General features: G+C 50.0%; 1 pseudogene; it reads right to left on the bottom strand.

Annotated features, from left to right (window-relative positions):
* Positions 1 to 1,157: 1,157 nt before the first annotated feature.
* On the bottom strand, positions 1,158 to 1,277 carry LOC136661993 (5S ribosomal RNA; annotated as a pseudogene).
* Positions 1,278 to 26,136: the final 24,859 nt, after the last annotated feature.

Consider the following 26,136-nt stretch of genomic DNA (forward strand, 5'->3'; position numbering starts at 1 on the left):
TGCTCCCAGCTGCAGCAGCCAGCAAAGGCGGCAGTGGCGGGGGGGGGGGGTGGAAATGGAATTTTTTCCTCTGGCTCCCAGCCAAAGGCTCAGCCTGACTGCCTGGCCAGAGTGAGCGACTGGGGGAGGGAAGGGAGAAAGACAAGGAAGGAGGGGGCCAAGGCAGCTAGCAGGGGACGGAGCCTCCTCTCTCTCCCTCTCTGCAATCAGCAGGGCAAGCACACGCTTGAGGAGATGCATGCACACATACACATACTGAGCAGTGTGCCCGCCTTCACACTCATGCAATCCAGCTCCCAGAAGGATATACACACACTCATTTCGTGGCCCTCCCAGTGCCTGAGCAAACACCGCTGGCAGCAAACAAGCAGCACCGAAAGTGCTCTCCGCTCTCCCTTGGGCACACATGCACCCCGGGGAGGGGGCCAATCCAATCCAATCCAGCCCAGTCTTGAGATTTGCCCCACACACAGGAGCTCAAGCTGGAGGAGTGGGTGGCTGGGTGCCAAGCACTACTTTGTGTCCCTCTCGCCATCTTCATGGCAGCCATAACAGACACGCCCCTCCCCATTTCTTCCTCCACATCTTTGGATGGGCTTGACAAACTGCAGGCCATTTGGATTCTGCTGACGGTGAAGCTGTGGGCAACCTTGCCACTCTCTCTTCAACCTGAGCCTGCTGCATGAATCCATTTTTTTAGGCCTGTACACATTTTGTTGTTGCAAAAGTTAGACCTATTCTTGGGTACATTTGGGGTGCCGAATGCAAAAACAGGCTTGGGTTTGCCCAATTGGCTCTAGTTTTGAATCAGCCACCTTGTGTGCCAATTCAAGCTGCTTCCTCGTGAGGAAGCCGTGGCATCAGCTTACCCACGAAGAAGCTGCTTGAATCGGCATACTGTATAAGGTGTCTATGCTGTACCCCCAAAACTAGAGCCAGCTGGGCAAAACTGAAGCCATTTTTTGATTCAGCACCCCCAAAATATTCTAATGTCCTCAGCAACGAAAACAATGTGGGTTTTTTGCAGGCCTGAGATATGTCCACTGTTCTGTCTCTCTCGTTCCCTGCCCCACTTTTTTCTTCTCTCTCTCCACGCCCCCCATCTTAACCCTCTCTCAAATGTTTGGCAACCTTCAGTCTTGAAAGACTACGGAGTAAGCCTACAGCGCCCAGTATTCCCAGGCGGTCTCCCATCCAAGTACTAACCAGGCCTGACCCTGCTTAGCTTCCAAGATCAGACAAGATTGGGCATGTGCAGGGTAACAGTTGCTGTCATCTCTCATGTTAAAAAATAAATAAATTTAAAAACCACCCCTGATGTGACCCACCATGGGTGAGCTGTGACACAGCCCTCAGTTGAAGAATCTGTCCATCCAAACTCACAGGAGTGCTTGCTCAAATCTCAGGACTGCCTACCAAATTGCAAGTGATGATGCTTCTGGGGCTCTACCACATTTTCTGGTTTTCGGAGGAAGGAACAGGACACACAATTCACTCAGTCGTTAAGACTATTGTGACACTTTCCCCTGGGGACAGAGACAGCTTTCCAACCTGCCACAAGGCAGATGGCCCCAGGCAAAGTTGCAGGCAGAGGGTCGGTGGGACGGTGGGACGCAGGCCAGAGCCGACTTGAGGGGCACGTCTGCCTGAGGACAATACCCACGGCCAGTCCGAGACCTCCTGATGCCTGAGGTGCCATGTCAAATGCTGTCACCTTAACCCAATGTTGTGCCAACCTCTGCTCTTCCCACTCTTCAATGTTCAATGCCCTTCTCCACACTTCCTCTTTGTCCCCCTCTTCCTTATCCAATCCAGGGAGTGGAAAGAGAAGGAGGGCAATGGAGGCAAGCAGGCAGGCAGAGATGACTGCCCCCCCCCCCATCAATCTGCTCCCAGAGGTGGCAACGTTTTTCACACGTTCTGTCCTTACTCAACATCCAGAAATGAAGCAAGCAACACTTTCCCCCCAGCACTTTACTCCATGGTAGGAGATGCTCCATTTTCTCAATTTCAAGTTGCTGTTAAAGGCAGAGAATATAAGAAGAGCCCCGCTGGATCAGGCCAAAGGCCCATCTAGTTCAGCTTCCTGCGTCGCACAGTGGCTCAACAGGTGCTCATGTAGGAGAGCTGCATTCGGGTGCATAGCCTACATCTAAAACCAGGAGGTGGCATACCTCCTTCATGGCTTGTAACCTGATGAACTTCTCCTACATCGATCTGTCCAATCCCCTTTGAAAGGCATCTAGGCCAGACACCATCACCACATCCTGTGGCAAGAAGTTCCGCATACTAATGATGCACTGGGTCAAGAAATGTTGTTGGCAACTTTCAGTCTCAAAAGACTATGGTATCGTGCTCTGAAAGATGGTTCTGGAACAGCGTCTAGTGTGGTTGAAAAGGCCAATTCAGGAGTGACAATCCCTTCCACACCGGGAGCAAGTGCAGTCTGACCCTGGTCTGTCTCCCTGGCTATGGGCCTTCCTTCTTTGCCTCTTAGCCTCAGACTGTTGGCCAAGTGTCTCTTCAAACTGGGAAAGGCCATGCTGCACAGCCTGCCTCCAAGCGGGCCGCTCAGAGGCCAGGGTTTCCCACTTGTTGAGGTCCACTCCTAAGGCCTTCAGATCCCTCTTGCAGACGGATCTGCAAGGTCAAGAAATATTGCCTTTTGTTTGATCTAACTCTCCCGACACTCAATGTTATTGGCTCTCCTCTACGAAACGAGGTGGAGCAAGGCTAGTCAAAAATGTGGCAACCCTATCAGGACAGGGGCATTTTCCCTACACAGATAGAACTTAAGCCAGGGTTGCTCAATAGGTGGATCGCGATCTACCGGTAGATCGCGAGGCAAAATGAGTAGATCGCGGAGTGCCGACACCCCCCCTTCAGGTGCCTCTGGGAGGAAACGCCAGGAGTAAGGCCCATTGTACTCAATGGGGCTTACTCCCAGGTAAGTGTGGCTAGGATTGCAGCCTCACAGCCTAATCCTAGGCATGTCTACTCAGGAGTAAGTCCTGTTATACTCAGTGGGGCTCAAGGTACACCAACATACATTGTACACATAAATGTTACATGTTATGATGGCGCGAACATTGTAAAAAAAACTCTGGTAGATCTCCGGGCCTTGCTGGGTTTCAAAGTAGCTCTTGAGCCAAAAAAGTGTGAGCACCCCTGACTTGAGCCATTATGGGAAGCCCATTTGTATAGGTCTGATCTGGCGCTCTAATTTATTTGGTGGGCAAAATGTGAGTCGGCTTTGTGCTCAGTATGCCCTGTTACACCCGCTTCTCTCTACTGCCAGCCTGTTCTTTCTCTGGAGCTTCAAAGGCTGCAATAGCAGCCATAAACCCTATTAAACCTTGCTGGGGAAGCCAATTACCACCTGTAAATGCATTATACTTGATCAGCAAGGGACTAATCTGCCCAGTAGCAAAGTGGGGCTCATATTGGGGATTGAGAGACACTAGCGGAACTGAAGCAGGTGGGGGAAGAGAAGGACACCTGGGGACCTGAGATGGGGTAAGATGCTCTGGGTTGGGGAATATGGAAGAGGGAACCATGCAGCCCTAAAGTGCAGTGTTCCTTTCCATCCTTTCGCCTGTTAATTACACCTGCCCCAGTTCGGGCCAATGATAATCCCTTTTATTCTGCATTATTTTTCCATTTGTCCTTCCAGTGGGAAGGCTATAAATAAACCTGGGCCAACAACAGCAGCATGTTCGCTTAGGGAAGCTCAAGATGACAGCAAATGTCACGGAGAGTCTGCTGTTGTTTATTTATTTATTTGCATTTTTATACCGCCCTTCCTCCAAGGAGCTCAGGGTGGTGTGCGTGGTTCCTTCCCTCCTGGGGCAAGGCTGAGAGATAGTGACTAGCCCGAGATCACCCAGGAAGCTTCGTGGCCAAGTGGGAATTTGAACCTGGATCTAATTCCCAAACCACTACACCGTCCTGGTTCTCAGTTCGGACTTGAGACAAAAAAATCTGAGTATGACTGAAGGGCCAGATCAGCCATGGATTGACTGAGTGATGGCGCTGGTGGAGGAATATGTGGGATCTGGGTGGAGTTGCCACAACTGCATGGTAAGCGAGGCTGTCCCATCCACGAGGGCACCAGAGGCAGGAGCTTGGAAGGGAGACACTCGCTTCCATGTGCCCAACTCCTCTTCTCACTCCCTGAATTCTCATGAGCACAAGTGTCCAGCACCACATCAATGACCTCTTACGTGAGCTGGATGATGCAACACATGAGGGTCATTTCTCCCTCCCAAAAGGGGCTGGAAGGGTCATAGTAGTTGGCGACATATTTGTGGGCATAATCCTGGGCTTGTACATGATGTCATTTGTGTGGTACCAGGTAGAGGTACTATGGTATTTGTGTCCTAGACTATTGTGTCCTGGTCAAATGTGCCCTGGTCATTAATTCCCCTGGACTTTTGCGTGTGTGTGTGTGTGTGTGTGTGTGTGTGTCCATCTGTCCGTCCCCTGGTTATTTGCATCTCACTATAACTGGGCAACAAACCCCATGCTATATATTCTAACACTCTTATCCCATCCCTAACCTTTGTTGTTGGCATCCTTCAGTCTCGGAAGACTATGGTGTCACGCTCTGAATGGTGGTTCTGGAACAGAGTGTCCTGTCCAGTGCGCGAAGCCTGGGTAAAGTAGGTATGGAGGATAGGCTGTTACCCATGCAGCAAATCCCCCCTCTCCACGTCCCTGAAATGGTCCAATGGAAAGGCAGAGGCCAATACAGTTGGTTCCAGCGGCATCGCAGGAGTTGCCAGAGCGTGACTGTGTTCAGCCATGAACTGCCTCAGGGACTCCGGCTCCAGATTTTGCCTGGAGGTTGACTCCTGAAGCCTTTTCCATAACTGAATGGAGCCACAAGGCAGTGGAGGTTTGGGATCAGAGTTTTCCTTCTCTCAGATGAGCTGCCTTCCCAGGCTGACGAGTCCCATCTACCCGGTGGCTGTTCAGTCGCCTCTTAGGACAAGTACAGCCAAACTGAGGGCATATTCTTATCCCCAGCCCCCTGGGGACTCTCCCTATACTGAACACTGTCAGTGTTTGGGATCAAAGTTTTCCTTCTCTCAGATGAGCTGCCTTCCCAGGCTGACAAGTCCCATCTACCCGGTGGGTAGATTTTATTTTATTTTAAAAATAAAAAAGTACATCTAATATAAATACACATATTTTGGGACACAAATGTCCAGGGCGCAAAAAGAATGGATGCAAATATTCTATTCCAGGACATGTTTGACTGGGACACAGTTGTCTTGTCACTCCAGGCAGGGCATTCCAGACAATGGCAAAGCTAAGGCAGGTGGGGGGGGGGGGCATTGCCGCAGGTACCACATCTTGAGGGGGTGTCACTTTCAGAGGCCTTAGAAAGGCACTTCCAATGTTTGGTGAAAACTGGAAGTGCCTTTCTAAGACCTCAAAGAGGCCATCCAGGGCTCAGGGGGGTGTATGGGGGGGGGGTGTTAAAAATTTATGGGCCCCAGGTGGCAGATGCCCTCACTATGTCACTGATTCCCAAGGCTTGATCCTGAATGTTGCTGCAGGGACCAATATCCTGAACCCGTCCTATGCAAAGCCCCTTTGAGCTTCAGTGCCACACATGTGCAGAGTGCTCAGGTTTCTGGTGAGCTGGCAAAATGTGCGCGCAGGTCTCACCTGGAACTGAGACTTTGTCTTACAGTAAAAATGTATAATGAAGAATCCTTTTATTCTTCCTTCAGTTTCCATCGTGGATCTCTCACTCGCAGAATCGGTGAGGCCAGTTCCTTGTGCACACAAAAGTGAGCAGAAGCACACAGAGATTTTCTTAATGCAGCAGGGCAGCCTTCTCAGTCCTTGAGAGGTCAACCCTGAAAACGGCTAGCAATGTGGCATAATCGCCAGGCAGCGAGGTCTCCATGTTAAGGTGGTTGTGGAACCGCTGCACAAGAAGGGAGCACATTTGAAAGGAGAAGGGGGAAAAAAGTGTGTGGGCCTGAGACAGGAAATCAAGGATCTAGGGCTTGCGGTGCTAGTTTGGGCTGAAAAATTTCCGCACTTCAGGCCTGCCTCAGGCTGTCAATTCTTGTGGCCTATTTTAAGCTTTAAAATATCCAGCCACTTTGGAGGGCAAAACCAGGCCAGAAGATTTGCTCCGTGAAGGAGAGCAAAATTTGCAGAAGTTTAGAGACTTACTAGTGAACGGAAGTCACCTCAGTGTCAAGAGTGGGCCGTCTTGCACTCCTAGAGGTTGACCGTCTTAGATGTCTTGCTATGTAGTGGGCACAGAGTGGAACAGAACTCTGCACCAAGTATGCCATTTAACGGGAGGGTATTCCAGGCTTCCAGTCCTGCTCAGCAACATTCTCAGCAATGTCCTTTCCAGGACACAATCTATGAACTCTTTGGCTCCAGGGTGGGTGGTGCATGGGTGGCGTTGAGGGTTGGTCCAGTTGGGCACTGGCTGTAGACCCATGCCTATTAGAGCCCACTTGACCAGGCCAGTCCCTGAACTCTCAGTATTGGTGCATTGGGTTTTACTTCTTAGGGTTCGTGGGTTGGCCTGGCTAGACGGGCTCTCTGATGGGCATGGGTCTTCAGCCACTCATCAAGGATGAGTGAAGAATACCATGGGGGAGGGCAAGTACAGGGTCTTCCCCCAGAGCTGCCACCATAGAGGTGCCTTAACAAAACCAACCATAACCACTACAGGACACAGTGACCTCTGCGAGAGAGATTCAAAACCAAGCTGCCTTTGCCCTTGGATACTTGGGCACAGATCAGAGATGGTCCATCGAAGGGGCTGACCTCATGTCACAGACTGGCAGCACTGCCCAACCTCATTCACTTACCCATCTCTACCACTCCTCCTCCTCATGCCCCTTGGATTTGAAAGTCACAGAGCAGGAAGAGGAAACGGGAAGGAGACACTCTAGCCCAGGGATGTCAAACATCAGGCCCGTGAGCTGAATGTGGCCCCCGGAAGCAATTTATCCGGCCCCCGTTATAATTGGGCTCTCCCAGCTTGATAATTGGACTCTCTCATATCTTGAAAACACAAACAAGATTTGCACATTTTCTCTTCCATCACTTGCCGCTAAGGAATTGCTACGTGAGAACAAAGTGCTGATTTCTGACCATCATCTGCTGAATGATGTCACTTTCTGCTTAATGATGTCACTTCTGGATCTCCGCAGGCACCATGAGTACTGACTTTGGCCCTCTGTATGAAACGGGTTTGTCCACTTTTGCAGAAATAGCTGTCATGAGAAAGTATCACCTAATTATAGGAAAGGGGGGTTTTAACATCCGCCCACGTGGCATTCCAGTACGAGTGCTCTGACGATGGATGCCACCTCAAGGATGCTATCAAGTGCAGACTAAAATATCTACTGTTAATGACGTGACCCCATTTGGAAGATCTTGGGTGGCAGGCTTGGCTCTGAGGAATCATTCAGAGGCTGCCTGGCTCCATATGAATGTGGCTTCAGGTTTTGATTCCTCAATCTAAGGAACTTGGCTTCATGAGTAGTCATGGACGTGGCCTTGTCTTCTTTCAGTACCCTGTTGTTGAGCTGACTCTGCCTCTGTTATCTCTCTCTGGTTCAGTGAACATCAGAACATAAGAACAGCCCCACTGGATCAGGCCATAAGCCCTTTTAGTCCAGCTTCCTGTATCTCACAGCGGCCCACCAAATGCCCCAGGGAGTACACAAGACAACAAGAGACCTCATCCTGGTGCCCTCCCTTGCATCTGGCATTCTGACATAGCCCATTTTTAAAATCAGGAGGTTGCACATACACATCTTGTCTTGTAACCCGTAATGGATTTTTCCTCCAGAAACTTGTCCAATCCCCTTTTAAAGGCATCCAGGCCAGACGCCATCACCACATCCTGTGGCAAGGAGTTCCACAGACCAACCACATGCTGAGTAAAGAAATAGTTTGTTCTAACTCTCCCAACACTCAATTTTAGTGGATGTCCCCCGGTTCTGTCCCCTAGTGATGTCCCCAGAGGCGTCACTAGGGTGCGGGAGGCCAGCACACCATCCCCACGATGGACCTCCTCCCATGCAGTGGGCAGGGCTACACCCTGGGCAGTGGGCAAGGTAATGCACCATCACCCTACCCCTACTGGTTTTTTAGTTATAACTTTTGATTGAATAGAGATATTTCAACGTGTTTTGTTTTATTGCTATTCACATGAAATTATGCATCAAATCATATATAACATGATGGTATTATTCAAAAGCACCAAAAATTTAAGAATTTTGGCCAGTAGTGGTGTCACTCCCCTGTGTGAGTCACCCGGTGCGACCCACACCCCCTGTAACCCCTAGTGACGCCACTGCCATCTTGCCCCCCCCCTTCTGTGCCTTTAGCGTAGCACTAAACAGGAGGAGAGGTTAAGGTGAAGATGTTCTTTCTCCTTGCTCCATTCCCACAGAGAAGGTGGGTGAAGAAGCTCAAAAAGAGAAGAAACAGGACTGGGGGCACCAAGAGTTGGCAGTGGGCGCCCTTCTTGGACAGGGGCACAGTAAGCACCTTAAAGAAAATCTTCTCATCACATGTTTCAACCCTGTGTTTCTTTGACAGGGTAGAGTGGATGGTTACTGCTGGGGCCCAAAGGTGAGTTATAGATGTAGTAGTGGTAGTATTCCCAGGATCTCGGCTAGATCCAGAAAGCGGACTATAACCAACCCAGCGTAGGCTGTGATGCATTACCTATGGAGGTGGGAGGCAGGAGAGCAAGAAACAAGGCCTTCTCAGTAGTGGCACCAACCCTATGGAACTCCCTCACTCTTGATTTACAAACTGCTGTCTCCTTAGAGGCTTTCTGATGGGGCCTAAAGACATTTCTTTTTAGATTAGCCTTCTGAGTCACGGTTATTTTAAAATTTGGGTCTGTTACTTCCATGATCTTTTAGATTTTACTGGTTTGCTTTTTCTTAATGCTTTTTGAGTTTGATTAGAAGACTTCTAAGATTATAAGGCTTTGAGTTGATTATAAGACTGTTTTAAAGTTTTCGGTTACTTTAATGTTTACATATAACCCATTGTTCTGAATGTGGTTTTATGTTGTAAGCCACTTTGGGTGCCCCTCCGGGAGAAAAGTAGGGTGCCGCCTACTTTGTTAGGATGCCACCACTTAAATGTAGTAAACAGATAAACATTTATTTATGGCGACTATTGATTTTCAATATTTTCGGCACAATTTTGAAAGCTGCCCCGCGGAGCTGTAGGGCCATAAGGTGAGAGACAGAAATGTTTTAATAACGCGATGATAGATGGCTTGCTGGAGTTTCTGGAGTTTTGCTGTGTCATTTTTTGTTCAGAAGATGTGGTGCTCTCGCCTTGTAGATTAGGAGTGGCTAGTGGGACCCTTCCACTAGTGGCTAGTGGGACCCTTCCACAGAGGATGTTCAGTGTGGAACTCCACCCCCCAAAAGGAATGCCAGCTGCACTATAGGACCCCCCAACAGTGAAGGAATGGCCAAGTTCAGCTGAAAGCAATACTTTTTTGGAGAAATGACCTTTTCCTTATCGAGAAGGGATTTGCGGTCTTGGGTCTCTTCCTCCTTCTAGGAGAAAGGTTGAAGATCAGGGAATGAAAAATAAGTACCAGCATGCCTAGTGGTGTTGGTTTCAGTCCAGCCCAGGCACTTGGAGTGGGAGAGATTGACTGGTTTAGATCACGGGTGCGGGATTTTCCCATCAATAGTTAGAGGTGTGCTATTTTGGTTTGATTTTATTTTTTCCATAGATTTTGGTGTGTTTTTTTAAACAAAAATTAGAACTGCAGAAAGCGGTGCTATGTGTTTTTATTCCAAGGGCGCATTTTTTTAAAATAAATTATAATTATAAATTTTAATTGTTTTAAAAGTGTACTAGGTAGGGGATATAGGTGATATAGTGTCCACCGATGCAGCCACCTGCATGTAGAGGTGTTAGAGCAGTGGTTTCCAACATTTTTTCACTTATGTACCCCTTGGCAGCCCATTTCCATATATTGTACCCCTCATATTAGCCCCACAAGGCATTCTAATGCCAGCCCCACATATTGTTGGCAACCTTCCGTCTCGAAAGACTATGGTATCACACTCTGAATGGTGGTTCTGGCACAGTGTCTAGTGTGGCTGAAAAGGCCGATTCGGGAGTGACAATCCCTTCCACACCGGGAGCAAGTGCAGTCTGTCCCTGGTCTGTCTCCCTGGCTATGGGCCTTCCTTCTTTGCCTCTTAGCCTCAGACTGTTGGCCAAGTGTCTCTTCAAACTGGGAAAGGCCATGCTGCACAGCCTGCCTCCAAACGGGCCGCTCAGAGGCCAGGGTTTCTCACCTGTTGAGGTCCACTCCTAAGGCCTTCAGATCCCTCTTGCAGATGTCCTTGTATCGCAGCTGTGGTATACCTGTAGGGCGCTTTCCTTGCACTGGAACTTTGTCCAGCCCCACAAGGTATTCTAATACAGACCTGCCTTGTCCCGCCATAATTCTTTTTCAAGGACCCCTAAAGGTCTTGGCAAGTACCCCTGTTGGGAACCACTGTGTTAGAGAATGGTTTTATTTTTTTGCAGATTTAAGTTTGTTTTTTTTAACAAAGATGAGAAGTGCAGAAAGAGTTTTTATGTGTTTTTATTTCGTTATCACTGGGAGAAAACCCATATCTATCAATTGATCGCTGGCCCCTGTCAATTGTGCATATGAATGAGTGTGTGTGTGTGTGTGTGTGTGTGTGTGTGTTCAGAAATGCAATACATACTTTGAAGACCAGTGTTTCTCAACACTTATCACCTGCCATACCACTTTGCAGAATCCAACTATTGGAAGTACCACTGCAAGTAACCAGTAACTGTTACCCTGCACATGCCTGATCTTATTTATTTATTTTTCAGATTTTTATGCCGCCCTTCCTGCAAAGAGCTCAGGGCGGTTTACACAGCTGCTCCTCCCCTCTTTCTTGTCCTCACAACAACCCTGTGAGGTAGGTGAGGCTGAGAGAAAGTGACTGGCCCAAGGTCACCCAGGAAGCTTTGTGGCTGAGGGGGGATTTGAACCCGGATCATCCAGGTCTAAGTCCACCTCCCAAACCACTACACCACCCTGGCTCTCAGGGTGATCTTGGAAGCTAAGCAGGGTCAGGCCTGGTTAGTACTTGGATGAGAGCTGCCTGGGAATACTGGGTGCTGTAGGCTTGTATCATAGTCTTTTGAGACTGAAGGTTGCCAACCAACCAATGATGACTTCATCATCAGCCTACTTCTGGGTGGAGAGGCCAGATGCAAATATGGCAATCATCAGTAAGAGGTTCAGGATGGACAGGAGGACTTTTTAGAGCACATGAAAAACATGCTTTGGAGCTCTACCTGCAAAGTCTCCTACCAGTGCTTGTCACATCACGTTGCCGGTCTCACTGCTGGGCACCAGATGTCCGGGGGTCCCACAAGTATCACCAGACACCACTTCAAGTATCACTGGTGATACCCGTACCACTGGTTGAGAAACACTGGTAAAGATCATATATCTGCAAACAGATTGCTGGCATCCACCTCCAGGTTGTGGAGTAAGGGAGAGGACAGGGTTAGCATCCTTAATCCACAAGAGGAGGTATAGCCAGCCCATCTACTCACTATTTACTAGTGGCCTGGGGGCCTTTCCTCCCTGATCCCTAACTAAGAGGGAAAGTAGAGAATGAGAGCTGACGTCAAGAAGAGCACTTTCCCTTGGCTGACTAAACCCCACCACAGGTTGGGCCGCCTGATAAATAATAGTAATAATCGACTCAGCTAATCACAGGTTCTAATAATAATCACAGGCTACGCTAATAATAGACTATTATTGCAGGAATATATCTCTCTGCAGGGTGAGCTCTCAGCACGCCCACACTGGGAGAGGGAGAAAGGCACTCTGCACATGCTTGGGTGCACGCATGACTCTCTTGATCACACAAGTCCCTGTGCGTTGGAGAGAAGTGCAGCCTTGCAGACTCTCTTGCCCACCCCAGACCAGACCAGATGGCCTTGTAGGAGTGCATGTGAATGAAATCAGAACCTGGGAGTCCAGATTTCCTTGCACCCCACCCTTCCAGACCCAGCCTTCCTGCTGGCTGCTTGCATGCAATCCCAGTGCAGTCCAATCCTTCTTGTTGGGTGGGAGATTGTCCAGGAGTGTAGGGCACTCTCAGCATGCCCATATGGGGAAGGGGAGAAAGGCACTCTGCACATGCTCAGGGGCACGCATGACTCTCCTAAAGCATGCTGTTCTTGTGCATTGGAGAGAGCCCTGCAGTGCGCTTTCCCTTCCCTTCCCAAGATAATTGGACCAGGTGGCCTTGCAGGAGTGCGTGTGAATGAAATCAAAACGGGGGAGTCCAGATTCCCTTGCACCCCACCCCACTAGACCCAGCCTTCCTGCTGGCTGCTTGCATGCAATCCCAGCGCAGTGTGCCCCCCTTGTTTGTGTTGGTGGGAGGGGGGGGGGTTGTCCAGAACTGCAGGGCTCCTCAAAGTAAGCTCTCATATTGGGGGAAGGGAAAGGCACTCTGCACATGCTCAGGTGCACGCGTGACTCTCCTGATCTGAGCATTGGAGAGAGAGAGAGCCCTGCAGTGCGCGCTCCCTTCCCCTCCCCAGGTCCCCATTGGACCAGGTCGCCTTGCAGGAGGGGTGGGTGGGTGTGAATGAAATCAGGATTTGGGGGAGAGGGGAGTTCAGAATCCAGATTCCCTTGCACCCCACCTACCACCCACCCCAGACACAGCCTTCCTGCTGGCTGCTTGCTGGCAATCCCAGCTGCCTGCATTTGCAGTGTGTCCCCCCCATTCAATCCCAGGGCAGTGTGTGTGCCCCCCCTGTCTGTGCTGGGGGGGGGTTTCCAGGTGCAGGGCTTGCTGCAGGCTGGAAGGTCTGCACCGCCTGCCTTGGCTTCTCCCTCTTGCATTGCACCGCCTTGCCCGGCTCTGCCTCCCTTTCTTCTCTCTCCCCCCACCCCCACCGCCCCCTTTCCTTCCCGGGAGGGGGGATCCAGTCTCCCTCCCCCCTTTCTTCCAAGCGATGACATCACCAGCACCCCCAAAGAGCCTCTCTCCCAGCATGCAGCAGCGAGAGCAGCAGTGCTGGCGGGCCCCGGAGGAGTCTGCCTCTTCTCCGTCTGCTGGTTGCTGGTGGAGACGCAGAGGAGGAGGAAGAGGATGGTGATGATGATGGTGGCGGCGGCAGCTTCAGGGTCTGGGCAGGTGAGTGCGCACAGGGAGATGGGGGGCCAGGCTGTTGCAGTTGGAGATGGGGGGCCAGGCTGTTGCAACTGGGGATGGGGGGTCCACGGTGCAAATGCCCCCCCTTCCGATGCCCCTTTTCTCCCACCACCCCAGCACAGTGCCCTCCCCTGCACTCCCCCAACCATCCACCCCCTCTCCTCCTCCCTTAATCTCTTTCTCCTTCTGCCTTTCTCCTGACACTTTCCCTGGACCTCCCTCCTTCTCTCTCCCCACCACCACCCCCGGGAAGTTCAATGGCTTTACTCCCTGGTAAAGTGGCCTATGGTACCTTTCTCTCCCAGCCCCCCTTCCACCCCCCCACTCTGCCTGCTTCTGTCATCCTCCCCCTCCCCCTCTTTTTTAAAACCCCCTCCTCTTCCCCCTTAACCTCTCCCTTCCTCTCTGATTTTCTGCATTTATTCTTTATTTCACTCCTGCTCCTTCCCCTGCTCAGCTTTTCTCCCCCTTCCCCAGCCCCTTTCCAGGCACTGCTTCCTTCTTTCTCCTCCCTACCAGCAACCTGGCATCTCTCTCCCCCCCCCCCTTAGCCTCCCTCCAGACCTTATAGCTGGGTGGGTGGTGGGAGAGCCCTATTCTCCCCCCCCCCAATTCTATGGGGTGAATAGATGCAAGAAGGGCAAGCCTCCCTCCCCTGCAGGTGCAGCAGCAACTCCTGGCTGGACAGCCAGCCCCCCCAATCCCCTCCCTGTTTCCCCTGCGGGGGCCCCTTTCCACTCCGGCTCTCTCTGAGCTGTGTATTTTCCTTTACAGAAGCCTGGAAAGGGGGTGGGGGGGACGAAAGAGAAGCAGATTGGAGGTCAAGTTCGCAGAGAGGGAGCCAGGAGCCTTAAGAGGAGGAGGAGGAGGTAAAGTCGATGGGGGGGGGATTCCACTTCCTAGCCTCCCAAATCAGAGAATGACAGAGGCCCCCCACCCACCCATGCACTTTGGAGGAGCTATAAGAGTGCATGCATATATTCTTTGTTCCTCTGGATCTCCCTTACCCGCCCCCCCATATGCATTTGGAGGAGCTATAAGAGTGGAACCCTGCAGCCCCAGATGGATCAGGTAGGTGGGCAGGGTGCGATGGGGTGGAGGGGATATGCAGCCCCAAGGAAGGAAGTTTGGGCCATTTCAAGGATAGAGGGCAGCCTGGTTCATTTTAAAGAGCAATCTGTCTTCCTCCTGGCCCCACAGCCAGTGGATCTACTGTCTGTAGCATGGCCAACCAAATTGACCACCCCCCCAGCCCCCCTTTCCCATCACTTTTTCTAGGGTGGGTGCCCTATTCGGTCTGCCCTATTAAAAACCTATTGGATGCTCCCCCCCCATTCTATGCATTTAGTGGGGTTTCAAATGAAAAAAAAAAAAAAAGAGGGGGGGTCAGGACACCTAGGTCCCTTCCTGGTTGCAAAACCAGAGTGAGGTTCAGTGGTGTTGGGGGGGGGGGTGAGGTGCCCCTTCTGTGGGGGGTATGGAGCGGAGCAGAAATATCTATGGGGGGGCATGAGAACTTTTGCGTGGCGGCTGCAGAGGAATCTGAGCAGGATATTATGATTATTGATGATCATTATTGTAGCATGTTCAGTGTTCTTCAAGCAATCTGAGCTCCTGACATAAGAAATGCCTTGCAGACAGCAGTGGTGTCCCCCCCCCCATTTTGTTTCCCTCCCTCGCTCTCTTCCCTGAATTCTGCCATTCCACTGCCCATATAATTTATTCATCCCAAGATGCACCTCTCTGCAGTTGCAGGCAGGAATGGGGGAAGGGGGGCCAGAAGAGTTTGACTCCCCCCCCATGACTGTACATTTTGCTGCTGCTACTGCTGCTGCCCCCAACCTATCCTTGATGGAATATAAAGGGGGGGACATTGTGGGAGGCCCATGGGGGGGCATCCCGAGCTGAATGAGTGGGGGACCAAAGGCTGAGATTTAGGAAGGTGGGGGGGCAGTGCAACATCAGAGTAGGAGGAGCCCAGGAAAAGCGGCAGGGAGGAGAGCATGGGGTTCCGACAGGATGAAGGAGATGGGAGTCTTTCCCCCCCCCCCCCGTGTTTCAGGGCCTCCATTCTGTGCCTGCCCCCGACCCCCCCAGGCTTGAATTGAACGTCCAGATCCAGATTGAAGAAGTGGAGGTTAGGAAGGAGAGAAGCAGGAGAGCCGGTCTTTGGAAGGCAGTTTGAAACTCTGGGTTTTAGAAGGGAAAGTGTGGCTTGGATGATTTGCTGAAACAGGTTTGCTGGAGCCTGAGATGTGCGCACATGTGGTGGATGCAAGGAGCAAGGGAGGTGTCCAAGATTCCTTAGTCCTCTTTCCTGGTCCTCTGAGACAAAGCCTCCTTCTCTCTTGGCCATCTCTGAACCAGGTACCAGATGCCAGGGGGATGCTGGTTCCATCTTCATTACCTTCCACCTCCAGCCTGGCTGAGCCGGCTGCTCTTTTGGAGAGCTGCGGCACTCACGGGGTTAATGTCTGGCAGTCTCCTCTGTGGGGAAGGGTGGGTCTGGAATTAAAGGGTCAAGGGGGAGAGACCCAGCTGCAGCCTGTCTGTGAAGCCAGACAGGGTCAGAGGTCATGGGCGAGGTCAGGGGTCTCTCTCGGCGCAGCCTCCATTCATTGGTGAGAGATGTCAGCCAAGCATAAATCAGTTTGCCTAGGAGGGGAGTGGGGTCTAGGGGGTGACGAGCAGGAAAGGCAGCGTGACTTGGTGGCGGTGGGGGGGGAGGCAGTTGCAAAAAGACCCAGGGAATCCTTTGCTTACATCCCTTATATAACTCAGCTTTGCTGTTCTCCATGCTGAACATATCCAGCCCTGCCTACTCCTCCCATTTTCTCTGTGCATAGGGACACATCCATGCGCCACTCGTGCAGCATCATCATGGATGTCCACACACACACATCCATGTATGTCTTGTTCCATGTTCAGATTCTCCAAGTGTACACGTAAGTGGCTGCTGCCACAATGTATGGGGGGCACAGTCTTTTGGCTCCTCCTGTGCCTGAAACCCATGACTCCTTAGTGTGGAATACATACAGCCAAGGGTACCTAGGCTGTGTCCACACACACATCTTACTTGTCCCAGCCAGAAATGATTCTGCACCCAGTCATCTCATTCCTAAGCACACAGGTGCATGCATGTCCTCTTCCACAGACTCATGCGCCTCGTGTATGTCTCACAGTGGCACGCCCTGCCCTCCTGTATATTCTTTCCATCACGTCACGGACGTGACGATACTATGCTCTTTCTAACACAGCACTGCTTTCAGCCCTGACCGAGTTAGTTCCACCCCTCCACACCTATTCGGACATGAGCCCCAGACCCAGAGATGTGCCTCCTCGCCACAGAAGTCTCGCCCTTTACAGCTCTTCCCATCAGGTCCACCAGGGACCGTTTGCTGAGGAGATGTTCAGGGCTTCCTCACACAGAATTGAAATTGCCCCCCTCTCCTTGCATGTTTCATCTATATATAATGATGCTGTGTTGGAAATAAAGGTTACCTCTGGAGCTGTGAATCAGCAGATAAGTTTTGCACGGGGTTAAAAGCTGCGTTTAAAATTACACACACACCGCTTCCAAGTGTTGTGTGAATACCTGGCAGTGAATTATGCTCACCTCTCACAGCCTCAAGAAGGCAAAGTTACTTCAGAGAGGCCTTTTGGAGAACAAAAGCAGAGATGCAGCTAAGTTTGGGGTGTAGCCTGGTTGCAGCTGGCTTTATTTTGATTGATTATGAAAGGTGATAGGGTGTATGCATCCAGTGTGGGGTATGGATTGATGGAGAAGCCTGGGAGGTGTCTCTTGCCTGTCTAGTGGATTCCCCCCCCCCCCAGCCCACCCCAGTTCTTGAGTTATGACCTACTTTACTCTCGGGAAATCTGATGAGAATTGGGGAAGGGAACACTTGGCCTGGTCTTCCCTACCTGACTTACAGGTGGCTGTTTCTATGCAATTAATGTTGACCTATGTGCCTGGCTGTTGCTGGATGCGTTGGCCCTAGATTGAAGGCCAGTGAAATTATAAATAACGAGAGAGGGAGAGAGAGCACTGTGCTTTTTGCATGAATAGCACATGGTTGTATTTTTGTATATCTGTGGCTGGCTGGCTGGCTAGCTAGAGGGCTTTGGGAGAAGATCTTCATGTGAACCCTGGCAGAGGTGTTGCATGCTTGAAGAGGACATGGGCACCTCAGAAATGCGCATGTACTGCCAAATCTTTTGTGCACCGAGGCGCACCACCACGCAGCCTCTCACAGCCTCTTCTTCCACCCCCCCATACACTTTCACTCCCTGTGTTAGAGCCAGAATCCTCTTAAGAACTTGACCCCACGACCAGCTCTAAGGCGGGTTGTGTGTGTGTGTGAGCGAGTGTGAGAGCAGGGAGGGAATTGCAGCAGAGCAGGGACAGATGGGGGAGGGGAGCTTATTGCAGTGGTCCTCCCCCCCAGAAGCCATTCTCCTTTTTCTCAGCTCCTGATCCCTTTTGCCTCTCACTGCTCTCCCGTCAGCGGCATTCACAGGGGATGGTAGAAAGTGTCAGCATCCGAAGGAAGGGGCAAAGACATCTCTCCACTGGTGTAGCTGGAATTTTTTCAGGCCCCGGAGATTCTGGGTGGTAGTTTGAGGGGCATGGGGGAGCTGCCGTCTTTTAGTGTGAACGGGGACGCTGTCGTGAAATGGACTTTCATGCGAGACGGTGGTGGGTTAAGCTGTCACTTTGAACCGGTGGTGTATGTTGAATCATGCGCAATGTCAGAATGCCATGGCCACTGTACGATGGCACACCCTCTCCTTCTCTCCCATTCCCCACTTGTCGAGGTGGTCCGCTGTCCTATAGGCCCATGGCTGCTGTTCAGCCTTTCGGCTCCGTATCCCCACCCTTTCTCCCTGATACACACCCGTCCACCTATCACGGCATACAGCCTGCCCTGCCCTTCATGTCTCCCCATTCATCCATCTCTCCTGCCAACTTCCTCATCAACTCATTTATAGACACTGATGTCTTTCTGACCCTGACAGACAACTTCCAAACCATCTCTGTATACGCCCACCCATCCATCACTCTAAAGCCTGGCCTACCTAGTAGTTCCCATTCAACCTCTGATTCCTTCCCCCCCCCCACACACACACCTGAACCCCCACATGTTTATGTATTTACCCCATTCATCTGCATACAAATTCAATGCCCTCCATTTCAACAGGACACCAGGTCCCACTGTTCATATATGCCCAGTCTTCTCTGTATGAAAGTAGGCACCTGTGCATTGGCTTTTGTGGGAATTCTACGTTCACAATGCACAGGCAAGCGTTCTGCATGGAGGAATGATAAGCCTTTCTGTTCAGTGCTTCTTCCTGGGCCTGGGGTGGAGGTGCTGGGCTTGCTTGGTCATCTTCTCTCGCTGTGTGTATTCCCCTGCACAAAGCTTTTGGGAAGACTCTCTGTGCCTCCTCCCAGGGTTAATGCAGTGCTCGGTGGGAAGGTTGGGGGGGGGGTTTAGAGGCTCCCACCCTGATTGTATTCTTATAAAAAGGACCAATTATAGAATGGACAAATAAGGCCTCTTATAGAAAGGACAAATTAGGGTGAAAAAGATAATGTCGTGCCGTTTCTCTAGAAAGGAAAGATTTGCTTTATATGCATGGTTTGGGAGTTATAGCTGAATGCAATTCCTGGGAAAGGGGAGAAAATGGCCCGTTTCGGTGACACCCTGTGTGCAATCCGTGATTCTTTCCACTTGTCATGCACCACCCATGCCTGCCCTTGCTGTACGCCCACGCCAGCCCTTGCTCGGTGGAGAGGAATCGCAGGGTGCTAAAATATAACACAGTCTTCAGCAGTATGTGGACGCAGGGTGGTGAACCTGCTTTGAGCAGCAAGTGGAGAGGACCCTGTCCGAGCTGTGCTGTGGGCCTTTTGTGTGGAACAGGCGACATTTGCTGTGGCTGGGTATGTCGGGATGAGCAGAAAGGAGTGGCGGAAGTGGGCTGTGAACACAGAGCAGAAAAGGGAGGAAGGAAGCTTCCTCCACTTACAACAGGGGCGTAAATGTTATTTCTGTTATGTGGTAGGGAGGCGGTACAAAATTATCAGGGAAAGTGCCGGGCAGCTCTTTACATTAGAAGAGATGCATATAGTTTGCTGGGCTGGGGGTGGCAGGGAAAGGGTAAAGGTCAAGAGCTCAATGTCATGCCAGTCACTTTAAAAGGCTATCCTCTTTCGTGGCAGAGGAGTCAAGCCTATCACATGAGTCTGCTCTTCCCAATGTCCAAGTAAGTGCACCTGCATCCAGTCCAGGCCCCAACTTTTTCTCCTTTCCTGGATTACTCTGAGTTTCCTGCACATCAAGAGGAACATTAGAAGGGATAGGGATTTGGGGAGGGGCACCCCGTACTAATTCTGGGACTTTTGTCAGCCACTTGTATACTGATAGTCAGGGCTCCTTCCACGCAAAGTATAAAATATAAAGTGCTTTAAACGTGGAAGATTTGTGCAAACAAACGAGAATCTTGCAAGGTAGTCCAAGTTTTCAAAATGATCAGTGTGTTACGATATGATTCAATATGATACGTCTAACATTCATTGCCCTTCTGCCTCCCCTGGCATGCTTTTTATGCCTGCTTAAGGATCCTGTGGATTGTCTAATCTGCAACAGTGTTTGGGGAGGTGGTGATGGTGAATATCCCAGATTCACACTGACTCTCGTGAAGAAAAGAGTGACTGGTCACATAATGCAGAGCCCCCCCCCCCCCGCACTCCCCTACAGGGCCAAGCTCAAACCTGTGGATTCCAAGTGGGGAATTTGGGTGCTAGCAAAGAAGGGGGCTCAATAATACCCATGGAGAGGGGCTGCCCATCAGGTGCTATAGTGATCCCAGGAACATGTTGTGCATGGGTGGGGGGGGGAATCCGTTGTTGTCCGAGAGACCTTTAGCCCATTTCCCAGTTGCCACCATTTGAGACCATCCATAATGCAAGAAGCCCTGCTTGCTAATCCCTTCCCATCCCTTGCCACCACCCAGCTAGTTCCACCCCTCAAACTGGAGGCTGCAATTCTCCCTTCTCCTTGCAAGATCCCCCATTCTATGATGGCTAAGATGGAAGCTTTCTTCCTTCCTTTCCCAGGCTGGCCAGATTGTGACGTAGGGCGTCTCCAGTCATGAATTCAGGGTTCAATTCCAGCCCAGGAAATCTGGTTGCAAACATGCTCTCCCTGTACCCTTAGCCCACTCCCCAAGCTCCAGACACTTGAGAGTAGGTGGGAGGCAGAGAGCTGTATTGTATGCGAGTGTCTCAAGGGTGGTTCCATTTTGTCCAGAGGCCAGCCAGATGTGGGGAGGTGGGGTGGGAAGAGGCCAGTGATCAGTGAATCGTGGCGGATGTGCTGTTTCGCTTCGGGTGACAAAAGGCCTGGAAGTGAAGTCTCGTTCTGGGTTTGAAGGTGCTGATTGTGTAGGATTTTAGTGGAGGGAGATGCAGGAGGATGGAACCGAATTGCAGCACAGCAGTCTGATGCAGGAGCACTAAGAGGTGAGATTTTAGGATTGCAGGCCTCTGTGCATCTGAGATGTGGAGATGCGGCATTTTTCTTGGGGTGCCTGGGCCACGCTGCCCCTCTGAGTCCTCAGCGCACCCCACGCCTCGTCTTGCTCTCAGAAAAGGCTTGGCATTTTTTCCTCCTTTCTGCCTCAGGTGAACTCTTGGCTCGGGGGACCGCCCCGAGGCCACCGCGTGACCATATTGCGCCTGCCACACCACCACTGCGCGGCCTTGTCTGGTTGTCTTGCGGGTCTGCCTCCATGCGCTTCTCGGTGGGATCGGTGACGCTGCAGTCTGGTCTGGGGCGTGAGTGTCCCTGTCGTGCACCTGCTCGGCGGTTTCTCTTTGTCGCCTCGCCGCCTTCGTGCGCATCGATTTGAGAGGCTTCTTCACCTGTGCGCCTTCGCACGAGGGCGATGGTGATTTCTCGGCGGCAGTGTGCTGAGCAACGGGTGATGCCTCTGGCTGCATTGGTCTTTGTCTGCATTGCGTGGTGTGCGTGTGTTGACCGCTGTGTGAGCTCAGCACCTTGCTGTGTTGCTCGGTTGGTTGTGGAGGTGGTGTTGCAGCCCAGCTCCACATGTGTGTGTGGGTTTTTTTTTGTGCATGCCTGTGTCTCTGCTGTTGTATGTATGAATCAGGTGCTAGACCTTTTCTCTTGGGACTCTGCCCCCAACCCCGCCTGGTAGTGTCTGCGTCTCAGCCTCTTTCCCCCCTCCCCAAGATCCCCCTTCAGGGGTCAGGGAGTGCCAGCGAGACAGTCTGCCGTCATGGCAACGAGGCCTAACACAGGCTGCAGCCTGACAGTTCGGCTCCCCCTTAACCCTTCCGGGCCCAGACCTTGCTGCACAAACCCCCCCCCCACCCGCCGTCTGGTATTGGGTTCCCTTGTCCAGCAACTCTGCTTAAAAACCTTATCACCCCAAGTTTCGCTGTATCACCCAGTATTTCGCTGTGTCACCCAGTATACACCCAGCGCTGTATCACGCTGTATTTTATATATATTTATAAATACACACACACACACACATATACGTATATACACATATATACGTATATATGTATATATATGTATGTGGGTATGTACTCATATATATATTATATATTTATATACATGTTGGCAACCTTCAGTCTCGAAAGACTATGGCATCGCGCTCTGAAGTATTAATTATATATTATATAATATATAAAGTATAATTATATAAGGATTATATTATATATTTATATAATAATTTATATATTTGTATAATATATAATATATAAATATATTAGTTGCATAACAGGTTTGCAGCTTTCTAATACAACTGCTTAAAAACCAGTTTCGCATTATCACCCAATACCCCTGCCTATGTATGTATGTGTCTTTTATATATATATGTATCCCCCTTGCTCTTTGATCTCTGGGGTACCTACTACCCCTTGCTATAAAAAAGATCACTGTTGCATAACGGGTTTGCAGCTTTTGAATGCAACTCTGCTCAAAAACCTTTTTACTGTGCCCCCTTGCTTCTTGATCTCTGGGGTTCCCAATACCTTTTGCTGTGAAAAAAATTTTTGTAACAGGTTTGCAGAAAAAAGATTAACTCCACTCCCCCATATTTTATTGCGTCTTAAGCCAAATTGAATGATTTTAAATTCCCACCATGCTTTTCTATTGCAAAAAAAAAGCACATTTTAATTAGAGCTTTCTGAAGGCCCAGTACAGTGTTTCTCAAGCTGTGGGTCAGGACCCACTAGGTGGGTTGCAAACCAATTTCAGGTGGGTTCCCATTCATTTCAATATTTTATTTCAGTATAGACTTGATGCTACCATGGTATGTGACTACATTTGGGGAAATGTGACAGATCTGTACTTTTAACAGGCTGCTATGTATATGCTTTTAACAATGATAGTCAATGGGTTTTATTCCTCAGTAAGTGTGGGTAGGATTGCAGCCCAGGATTGTTACAGATATTCCTGCTTGATGATGTCACTTCCGGTCATGACATCACTTCTGGTGGGTCCTGACAGATTCTCCTTCTAAAAAGTGGGTCCCAGTGCTAAACGTATGAGAACCACTGGCCCAGTGCATTAATGAGGACTAGAAGCATACCCTTCTGCCCTGCCCATTTTATTCTTCTGTGTGCTAACTGCAGATGGATTTTGTGCCTGTGACTGGGATATATCTAACCTGATGACAGAATTTTTGCTTTCATACTATATCTAACAACTTTGCTGTTATATACTGCCCTGTGGTTTGAAATTCTCAACGTATGCAATGGTATAATGCATTGCAAAACATTGAAATTTATAGACCTGAATTTTTTTCTGTTTGTTTGCTTCAAAAGCCATTTCTGTCCAATGTGGCATATACACAACAGGGATCAAATGTGTACACACCTGTAGGCTGGGCAGAAATGGGTTAATGCATGTTTGGCCCCTGAGGGGAAAAGGAATATTTCAAAATCAGAACTTTCAGAGTTTATTTTGGGGTTTGGGGCAGCTGTCGGGACCCATAGAAGACATTTCTACCCCCACTGCCACTACAGAGTTCAAGTAATTTTTTTTTTTAAAGCATACCTATTTTTAATCTAACAAATGTTTGCAGGTCACATAGAAGCCACGAATTGACAATAAACAGCAGCTGCCTTAAACTCTCAGAGAGTTCCCAGTGGGCCCTGAGAAGTTAAAGTGAGGAAGGAACAGCAGGATGGCGTTTCAAGAATGGGCACCTTTTCAGCATTGGGCCATTGTGGTTTTTTTTTTTTTCTTTCACTGTTGATCAGATAATCATATTTGAGCAGCTGCAGCTTTTCAAACTCTCCCAGCACTGTGGTGTGAGAAGCTGCACTTACCAAAATTCTCTCCTCCACTTCCAAGTATTAAAAGTACAGGGATTCTAATGTTGGAAGGTTGACTGTGCCTTGTCTTGGATCATTTGGTTGTGTGAACATTACAGAAGTGGGGTTCATTCTCCTCCCCCCCCCCACTATGTCTGCTGTAGAGCTTATGGCTATTTGCATCACAAGGAGGAAAATTCTGGGTGATCTTTCCTTCACCTCACTGCATGTGATTCTCCCAGTGGAGAAAAAACGAGTTGCATCCTTGGTTCAGTGAGCAGGTAGGGTACAGAAGCAAGACACCCCCCTCCCCGAACAACCCTTGCAAAGAAGGCTTGATTTTTATATTCATGTGAATCGGTGTCGGAGAAGAGCTTGGTATACCGCCAGTCCACTGAGCAAGGAGCATAAATAACGACTATGCCCTCTCTTAATAACACATCAAATTCAAGTGGTGGCGTTAGCAAGTGACAAGTCTGTCAATACTGACCGTTTAGGGGCAGATGGGGCCTTTGTCCCCGGCAACAGCACAGGGGCATGTGCGGGTGAGAGGTTAAAGTGGTCGCTCGGCCATCCCTGCCTTTGCCCCGGGTTGAGCAGAATCACAACCCTGATGAGCCAACTGACCAATTAAGCTGGGTCTGGGAGGTATTGCGGTGAAGGGGGCAGGCACTTGGTGGACGCTCGGCATCCCCACTGTGACCTCCTTCCCTCCCCTGTATGCAGGAAAATTGGCTAGCTATGCACGGGGATGAGGAGAAAGCACCTCCACTGCAGGGCACAAGCATCACCGCAGAGGTACTGCATAAGGTGACATTTATTTCTTTATTTATGATGCCTCTCCATCCCTGCCACGTGGTCTTAGAAGGTGGCTCCTGACCCGTCAACATTGCATCAGAGTTAACCTCCTAAGCATCAGCAGATTTTTTTTTTTAAACATTAAAAATCAATCAATCAATGCAGTCACTAAAAGAGACACAGTGGTGAGATGCCACGGTGCAGAAAAGCAAGAATAATCGGTCACCTTATTTTAAAAAGCAAGATGCTTCTCCTTTCCAGATGAGGTACACACAAGGCTAAGTCTCTGGAAGGTGAGAACAAAGCCAGTCCATTGGGCCTTGCTAGGGATGGCATTTCAGTAAAAAAGGTGGAGCCAGTGGGGAGAAGACCATGCTCCTTCTTATTGCCTATCCAAGTCTCCCACAAGGAGGATCCTCAGAACAAGGCCTATTCTGAGGACTTCAGGCTATGGAAGGGGGGGGGTCTTGTAAGGAAGAAGGGAGTCCCTTGCTTTGGTTCCATTCAGGGCTTCTCTCTTTGCTCCTGGATCCCAGTGTATCCCTGTCCACGACTTGCTCCTCCAAAAGTCCTTGACAGGTCCTTGAAACGCGCCCTCAAATAAATAATCTGCCCTTGTTCCTTGCTGTGCATGGTTTATCCCTGTTTTCATTTGCTGCCACCTCCGTCTTGTCCGTCTGCAGTTGCGGCAGATCTTAGACTGTAAGCTCCTCAAGGCAGTGACCCTGCCACAGCCCTGTGCGCTTGGAGGACACTGGATCAATAAAATGATCCTAGTACTTTCAACTGTGCTCAGTGGTGCTTTGGAAACCCCTGTGGTTGTTTTAGCACCAGTATCATGCGCTGCTTTTGGCCTGCTCATGTAACAACACAAACTGCTTGCTACTGAGTCAGGCCATTCCTTTAGCAAACTTAGCCTTGTTGGCACTGACTGGCAGCCCTCCAGGATTTCAGACAGAGGTCTTTCCTCACCTGGGAAACCTGGGTTTTCTTGAACCCAGAACCTTCAGCGTGCAAAACAGGTGATCTGTCAGCTCAGCTGTAGCCCCTCCCCCAAATGAAAATGCAGTAATGCATGTTTTGAAGTTTCCAGAAAGTGTTTCACGGTAGTTGTCCAGAGAGGATTCTTCAATCCTCTGTTCTAGAGGTTGCTAAGGCATGTGTGACACTGGCCAGCTTTCTCTAAGAGCAGTCACACCTGTCTATGCAGATAAATGTGCTCCTGGCTATGCTTTCTAAGTGAGAATCCAAAAATGGAACTGGATCCAGGAGCAACCCTGAACTGCAACATGACACAATCCTTTTGGGAGCTTGGAACTCTCCATCCAGACCCAGAAAAGCCATCAATTCCTAGATCATCATCATCAGTGTTTATATACCGCTTTTCAACAAAATGTTCACAAAGCAGTTTATAGAGTCAAATAACTAAATAGCTCCCTGTCCCAAAAGGGCTTACAGTCTAAAAAGATGCGGAAGAACACTAGCAAACAGCCACTAGAAAAGACACTGTTCTGGGGTGAAGAGGGATAGTTGCTCTCCCCCTGCTAAATATAAGAAAAACACCACTTGAAAAAGTTTCTCTTGCCCAGTTAGTAGGGGATCAGTCCCCCTCCCCAATGTCGGGGGTTGGCCAAGGATGCAGGTGTTGCCTTTGTCCGAAGCAGGAGAGGTGTCAGAACTGCACCTTTGTAGGCAGAATCCAGGCCTTGGTGCAGCTGCCCACCCATCTCAGGG

The sequence above is a fragment of the Tiliqua scincoides genome, chromosome 10 (assembly GCF_035046505.1).
Source record: "Tiliqua scincoides isolate rTilSci1 chromosome 10, rTilSci1.hap2, whole genome shotgun sequence".
Lineage (NCBI taxonomy): Eukaryota > Metazoa > Chordata > Lepidosauria > Squamata > Scincidae > Tiliqua > Tiliqua scincoides.